An 8,860-nucleotide genomic window follows, 5' to 3' on the forward strand; every position below is an offset into this window, starting at 1 on the left:
GGGCATCAGAATGACTCATCCACGTTGTAGTTTCATGACTTATTATTTGTTATTGTTTTGTTGTTGTTGCTGTTGTTGTTTTCCATAGTACATTTTTGCAGGTGTAGGGATTTATCCCTCCCCTTCTTGTTCTGCTCCTTAATTTTCCCTTCCCACCATATCTTATCACAAGAAGATAGTCCCTCAGCATAAGTTACAAGTTTAACCTTCTGACATTTAAACGTATCATGACATGATAAGTACAGGCTTACTTCAGTAAGCTTAATGTTTCCAAGCTGGGATCATTTTATTGCCAATGGCAAGATCTCATTCCTCTTTATGGCTGAGCAGCATTCCATCAAGAAGATGTAGGACAATTTCATTCCATGTTGACAGCCATCTGGGTTGATCCCATGTCTTCTCTCTTGTGAATTGTGCTGTTATAAATAGGGTTGGAGGTCACTCTCTCAAACGCAGATTTCATTACCTTTAGGATAGGTTCCCATGGAATGCCTGGGTCATATGGCTTATCAATGCTCTGTGGTCTGAGCACTCTCCAGAATGACTTCCAAAGTGGTTGCACCAGTTTTTGTTTTATTTTGTTTTACTTATTTTCTTTTCCATACCTAACCTCAGATACTGCTCCCAGGGACTTAAACTGTTTGACTACGTATTTGAGCTTAATTCGGATGATAGTTTTAAGCTCTCAACCCCTCACTGAACCAGAGAGCAAGTTTGGCCATTTCCCTTCCCTTTCTTTTCCTGAAGTTTTTCAGGTCAACCTTTGCATATTCTAGCCCCATTTTAGCCTGCCACCTCCCATAAGGGTTAATCTGCAGTTTTTGCTACGGCCATTATTTTTGCACATGCTTTGTATTCTCCCAGGCAATCAAGGATGGTGTAAAAAGGAAATAGGCAGTTTGGCTGAGTCATACACACATCTGTTTTTTAAAACGTGTTTATTTGAAAGATGTAAAGAGCAAAACCATTTTCAAGTACTCTTGCTGCATCCTGGAGTGCAAATAAGCAAGAAGTTGGAGCTGGGTGTAGGACAGGGACCAGAACCCAAGTACCCCAATATGGAAGGCAGATGACCTTAGTGATAGTTAACTGCTATGCCAAATGGCCAACCCACTTTAACTTTTGCCTAAAGTCACCTGCTCCTATTTGCTACAAATATAAGTTCCCAACAAAGTAAGAAACATGACTATCTTACCATCGGTGATAAATAGATTAAAGGTGCATTGGCTCTTTCTGTATAGTTACGAATGACTACATGTCATCTACAATTAATCAATGAAATGTCTAGTAAGAAAAGTAAAAGACTTGGTGAAACTTCCCTCAAAATATTCCAGAGATCATATTAATGAAACAGGATGGAGTCTGCACACCACTCTCCATCCCATTTCCAGCAACAACTACCAATTACCTGGGAATCAAGAAATATCTCCCTAAATTGATTTCACTTGCCCCCAGTTCCATTTACTTTAGCTAGTAGAACTTTCCATGTTTTCATTCAGCATCATTGCTTAGGGGTTCTTCCCCACAGGCATGCACTGACTGATTGTCCAGCCTACAGTGTACTAAGAAAAACAAAATTCACGAACAACTGCACTAGAGCAACCAGGACGCAAATCGGTGTGTATATCGGACCCTGGCGCTTGGACATGGAAAATTCGCCAGTTGAGCCATTGTGCCAGCTCCTGTAAAACTATTTTGAAGGACTCGTTTATTTATTAGAAAGGGAGAATAAGAAGAGAGAGAGAGAGAAAGGGAGAGAGAGACTTACTGCATACACTGATTCACTTTACTTCCCATTTTGCCACAAAAGCCAGGGCTGGACAAGGCTGCAACTAGGAAAACCAGGAACCCAGAGCTGCATCTGTTCTCCTGCTTGGATGAGAGTTGCTCCGTTGTAACTCTTAAAACCATAAGATAGTATGATTCTGGAGAAACTCAGCTATTGCCACTTAGTTTAACAGGAGATTAAAATACTTATATATATCATAGCATGTCTATAAGGCCTCATTGACACAGAATTGTACAATTAAAATACAGAGATTTATTTAAATTATATTTCAATGGATTTGAAATAAAAAAGTAACTATGTGATGGGCAAATGTGAGCATGTATACACACACACACTATATATGTAAAGCATTTTTCACCACCTTCACTACAGTCATTCTAATCCCAACCATTTTCATCACTTCTTGAATTACTGCTATAGCCTTTAACTGCTTTCCAAGCTTCTATATTTGCATGTTAAACTATCGTCTCAGTGCAGCTTTAAGCATAAAACAAAACTGTGCAGTGATTACAGTTACTTTCAGTGAAGACAAAGTCCCCCAATGAAGTCATACAAGGCTCTCACATCCTCTTGCTTTGTGATTTAATTCCCTTCCACTCTCTCCCTTCACTCATTCTGCTCCAGGCCCACTGGCTCCTTGATATTCCATGAACATTTCAGGCATACATTTTCCTCACAGCCTATCTGGTACTGTGGCTGCTCTGACTGCTGGAATACTCTCCCCTCAAACACACATCTCTCACTTCTTTCATGTCTTTGCTCAAGTTGTTCTTTCTCAGTAAAGCCTACTCTGATGATCCCATATATTTCCCCTCCTTATAACATTTGCCAACTTTTTTCATTCGCTATCATTTACTTATTCCCCATGCCAATTGTCTGACTCCTCATAGTTGAATGCGAGCTTCATGGGCCAGATGTCTTTCTTCTTTCATTTCCTGAATGAGTAATCAAGCACCCAGTGGCCCCTCGATGAACCTTAGTTGGCTTAATGTTTACTGTCTGTTTTTCTTGAAATAATCTTCTCTTGGTTCTGTGACCCCTATCTCCTGATCATTCTCCTAGCACTCTGATGGCCATGTCTTCAGTTTCCTTTCCATACTCCTGCTTCTAGCTATGTCTTATATGCAGGTATTTCACAAGATCCCTTGGGATAACTTGCACATTAATATTTCCAGCCTTCTTGACTCCTCTAAACTCTAGTCACTTACTGTAAACCTACCCTCCTACTACAAATTTCCACTGAGATGTCTCAAATGCACTTAAGATGCTCATAACCAAGTGCATTACCTCACTCTGATCATATCACCCTCCTCATCTTTCTCTTATCATCCATGTCAGAAATCTAGGCATCAAGCCTCAAACTTCCCCTCATCTTATCCACCCCAGCTATTTCAGTAGGTACCCAATTCTGGTGAGAATGCCTATTAAGTGAAACTTTATTCTTTACTCCCTGTAAGACTAGGGAATCTTGTGACAATTCAGAAAAATAAACTGTGACTGCCCAAAAGAACTATTCTCTTAGCTTCTACTCAACACACCTTTTTATATTCCACATTATTGTCAAATTATTTTTGTAAATAGTGAATCTAACTAAGTTCTGTTTCGTTGTAAATCTTTTCCCTGGACTCTCCCAAGGTGAGCTCTGACAGCCCAGTGCATCCCTTTCTTTGGGTCCTTTGAAGCTGAAGGGCTTCTCTTGTATTTCCCGAGCAGAAATTTATACTCCCTTTTGTAGGTCCATAAGCAGATATAGGAATCACCTAGAAAACCACAGAAAATTATCACAATTGATTCATACGCCAATCAGGAGAGGGAAAAAATGGTAAAGAATATCACTCTAATTTATGACTACAAACTCTTTCTGTAGGAGAGCCTTACAGAAACTCAATATAATTAGTTCTGAGACTGAGATCTCACAGACAGATATAAGTAGGGGCTATTCTTCTTTTTAAAAAATGGTGCTGTGACAATCAGATATCTACACACAAAAGAATGCATTTTTTGTCATACTTTGTCATATACAAAATTCAACTCAAAATGATTCAAATACCTAAAACCAAATGAACACTGAGGCATAAATCTTTGTGATGCTGAATTGGGCGATGTTTTCTTTAGAATTACAGTCAAGCATGAGTAACAAAATTTTAAAAAGGTAAATCAGCACCAAAATTAAAAAACTTTGTGTTTCACAGGAAATAGAAAAGATAACCCATGGAATGGAGAACATTTTTGAAAATCACATATTTGTAAATGATTTGGGGGTTAGTACTGTAGCACAGCAGGATTTGGCTACCTCTTGAGTTACTGATATGCCACTTCAGAATACCTGGATTAAGTCTTGAACACTTGCTTCTCATCAGCATCTTGTTAACATATAGACACTCAGAAACAACAAGCAATGTCTTACATACTTCAGTCCCTGCCACCCATGTGTGCTACCTGACTGGAGTTCCTCTTTTCCACCTGCCCCAGTCCTGGCTATTTGAGGATTTTGGCTGTTACCCATCTTTCATGCATTCCAAGACGGAATGCAAAATAATGCAGCTACTTTAGAAAGTAGCCTATCAGTTACGCAAATGATTATGTACCTAGTCATGTGATCTGGTAATTCCACATGTAGGTTTATGTCCAAGAGTTGTAAAAGCACACTTTTCACCGCAGCATTATTCCTAGGAGCCAAAGAAAAAGGAAATAATGAAATTACCATCAACTAATGAGTGAATAAATAAAATGTTTTATATCATATGGTGGAATATTATCCAAATGAAGTGGTGATTCAAGTGGGTGAACCTTGTGAACAGTATGTTACATGAAAGAAGCCAGAAATAAATGGCCACATATTATAATTGCATACACTATGGGAAATGTCCAAAATAGATACATCCATAGAGAAAATATGATTTTTTTCTAGGACACATGAGGAGAAGTATAGTATTTAAAAGGTACTGCTAAAACGAATAGTATTTCTTTTTGTAGATGATAATTTTTTTTCAAAATCTGTGCACAATTTTGAGTAGACTAACAATCATTGAATTTGTGTATTTTAAATTGGTAAATTACATGGCCCCATATGAGACTCATACTTCAATAAGACAGTATGATATAAATGAATACATTCATTATAGAATCATGGAAAAATTCAGAAACGCAAGAAGACACTATTTTAAACTTTCTAGTTGTTTTCAAGTTGATTAATTCAAAAATCCATAGCTTAAAAGATATTTTATGATCTATTCTGTTTACTTCTCCAATATAATCTTCACCACTTTCTACATTGGCAGCATATGTCCCAAACAAAAACATTGTGCAACTGTAATCATGAAATGCCCTCCTACAAGTCCACACACATGCGCACATTATTCTCACTATTTGGAATTATTGCTCTTTTCTTTCTTCATTTTGTCAATTGCACTAGGACATTAAAATTCACCTTGTGGAATGGCACTGTGATACAGTGGATAAGGCTATATGGACAATTATTGGAGCCCCGGCCACTCCACTTCCAGTCCAGCTGCTAGCTAATGATCCTGGGAAAGAAGTGGAAGGTGGACCAAGTCCTTGAGCCCCTGCACTCACTTGAGAGACCCAGATAAAGCTTCCTGGTTTCCTCTAGGCCCAGCCCTGGCGCTCTCTCGCTCGCTCGCTCTCTCTCCCTCTCTGTGCCTCTGCCTGTCTGTAACTCAAATAAATAAATAAATCTTGAAAAAATAGAAAAAAGTTTTAAAAAATTGAAGATTGTATTATATATCACCTTCTCCTGAAAGCTTTCCTGAACCCTGAAACTAATCTACCTCCTTGATGTCTAACAGTTCCCTAGGTTATTTACTTTTGTTCTTTATCTTATGAAGGTTTGTTCAAGATTTTTAAAGATTTTATTCAAGATTAATTTATTTGAAAAACAGAGTCAGAGGACAAGAGAGGGAGAAAGAGAGAGGGAGAGATCGAGCTTCCATTTGCTCGTTCACTCCACAAATGCCTGCAGCAGCCAGGGTTGGGCCAGGTTGGCGCAAGGGAATTGGAACTCCACCAACGTCTCCCATATGGGTGGAAGCAACACAAGTCCCTGTGCCATCAGCTGCTGCCTCCAAGATGCATTAGCAGGAAGCCGGATCCAAAGAAATGTAGTCAAAACTCAAATAAGGCCTTTGACACGCTATGCAGTTATCTCAAAAAGTTTGACCCACTGTACCACAATGTCCAAATCCCTATAGGAAATTTTATCACATTAATTTTTAAAATTAAAACATAACATTGGGAGATGGGCGTTTGGCCTAGCTTCCTACTAGTGCAGATTCTAAAGGTCAGCAGTGATCCCTCTGATAACTGAGTTTTTACCAAGCACCACAAAAACACCTGGACTGAGTTCCCTGCTCCCTGTTTCAGCTGCTTGGCCATTGAGGGCATCTGGGCAGTGAACGAACAGATGTATTGACAGCTCTATGCCTTTCACTTCTCAGTCTGAATCTTAGATGGGTTGAAATCAACAAACAATTCAAGTTTTTAAATTACGTCAACTAAAATTTGGGAGGAAAAATTGACAAAGCCTAGAAGGTCTCTAACACAGTATGTTGGCATTCTTATCATTGAAGTCCTAGAAGGGACAGATTAAAGGATGGCTACAGAAGACAATTTCTGAATAAATAATTATCAGAGCAGACATTTGGCATAATGGTTAAGCCGCTGCTTAAGATTCTTGCAGTCAGGGGAAGGCTAATCCTCCACATCCAAGCGCTGGTACCCATGACGGGTGCCGGTTCCTGACCCAGATGCTCCACTTCCCTTCCAGCTTCCTGCTTGTAGCCTGGGAAAGCAGCAGAAGGTAGCCCAAGTTCTTGGGGCCCCTGCACCAGTGACTTAGAATATTTGGAAGAAGCTTCTGGCTTCTGGTTCTTGATCAACTCGGCTCTGGCTGTTGCAGCCATTAGGGGAGAGAACCAGTGGACAGGAAATATTTTTCTCTGTCTCTCCTTCTAAACACACCATTACAATGAAAATACTAAGCCTTTTAAAAACAAGAAAGAAAGAAAAGAAAAGACTCCTGAAGCCCAAGGCAGGGTAGCTGGGTTCAACTCCCTGTGCTACTTCCAATTCCAGCTTCCTGCTGTCTTGGGCTAAGTGTTTGGGCATCTGCTCTCCCTGGAGGGAGGCGCTAATTAAGAGTTCCCAGGTCCTAACCTGCCACAGCTGTTTAGAGCTTCCCTCTCTTTCTCTCTGTAAATCCACCTTTCCAATACAAATAAATCAATCAATAAATAAATAAATAAAACTTAAAATATATATCTATATATTCTGTTGGTGAAAATCTAGGAATTTCTCTACAGCTATGAAAGACATTCTCAAGTACATTCTTCAGTGTAAACACAAATGATAATAAAATCTTAGACCATCAGGGATGGAGATCGAGAAACACAAGCAGTGAACAGTAAATATTAGAGTGTTCTTTCCTCCTAAGCCCCTTTAAACATGTGTAACTTTTTAAAAAAAAGATTTTGCATTTATTTATATTGGAAAACCAGATACACAGAGAGGAGAGACAAAGAGGAAGATCTTATGTCTGATAATTCATTCCCCAAGTCGCTGCAATGGCTGGAGCTGAGCTGATCCAAAGCCAGGAGCCTCTTCCGGGCCTCCCACGTGGGTACAGGATTCCAAGGCTTTGGGCTGTCCTTGACTGCTTTTCAGGCCACAAGCAGGGAGCTGGATGAAAAGTGGGGCCACCAGGATTAGAACCGGTGCCCAATTGGGATCCAGCACATGCAAGGAGAGGACTTCAGCTACTAGACTACTGCACCAGGCCCTAAACATTTACAATTTTTGAGAATAAAATTTAAAATTTTATAATATTGTCTGGTGGAGTTTTTAGCGTATTTAGGTATGCCTATAAAAACTTTAAAATGTGAGAGAGCATGAAGTGATTGTAAGATTTCACTTTTTAAATCAGTGAAACAATTTAATTATGAAAAATGTATACAATCATGCACCTATTGGAGCTGCTCCAAGATAAATGAACATGAACATCACCCCAAAAAGTTTCCTGAGGCTCCCTTGTGTTTCATTCCTCTATCCTCTATCCACCTCCTCAAGCCAGCAATAATATGTTTGCTTCCACTGTCAATGGAAATCATCAAAGTAGGGTAGTATTGGTTTAGGGCACTTAAAATAGAGACCCCTGTTAAATAGGCCTTGGGAACATTCACAACTAAACTTTTGAACCGAGGTAATCCACAGTTGAACTTTTGAACTGAGCTGTCTGCACATACCCACCTGGGTACATGCTGACCTTGTGAACCAAGCTGAATTGCAATTTCTGGAAGGAAATTCACTAGCCTTGTAACAGTTCATGAGATCACTCCCTTGCTTCCGGAACCAACACCCAATTCCTTTCTTGTGAACTCCTACAACCATCAGCTTCCCTGCCAACCAAGAGATGCAATGAACAGCTCTTGGATTTTAAGCTGTAAAGGCAGCCACCATCTTGTGAAACCTCAGTGCACGTTTTCAAGAAAGCTTGGGTTTGAGTCCCCCAGGCCTGCACTACCCATAAGTTCTACATAATCAACTTTCTGTTCTTAACTGTGCTGATTTTTAGCTTGATTGAGATAACTATAGAGTTATTTTGCATTTTCTAGATTTTATATGAATGTGGTTAACCAGCATGCATGTACTTTATGTCTGGCTTCTTTTACTGTGCCAAATTATTTTGTGATTCGTTTGTTTTAAGTTCAAAGACATATTGGAGTGTACTGGTGTATTGGATTCCTTTCTGGAATACCACCTCTATCTACACATTAATATCCACACATGATATGTTAACTTAGAGGTACATGTTCTGAGAAAACGTTTGGTATGCTCTCCACACAGTTCTTGATATAGTGTGGTGTCATATTGTGGAGACGTAGCTGGCAGCACAGATCCGTAGGTAAACTGCTAACACTTTGTGGATTACATAGATTGTGACAGGAAAGATCCAACTACAGGAATCTAATGCACATGGTTATCCAGAAGCCACCAGCCACTGACTGAGCAGCTGGGACCAAGTTTATTTGCCACTCTGTTCCTTAACTTTGTTAG

This window comes from Ochotona princeps, chromosome X (assembly GCF_030435755.1).
Source record: "Ochotona princeps isolate mOchPri1 chromosome X, mOchPri1.hap1, whole genome shotgun sequence".
NCBI lineage: Eukaryota > Metazoa > Chordata > Mammalia > Lagomorpha > Ochotonidae > Ochotona > Ochotona princeps.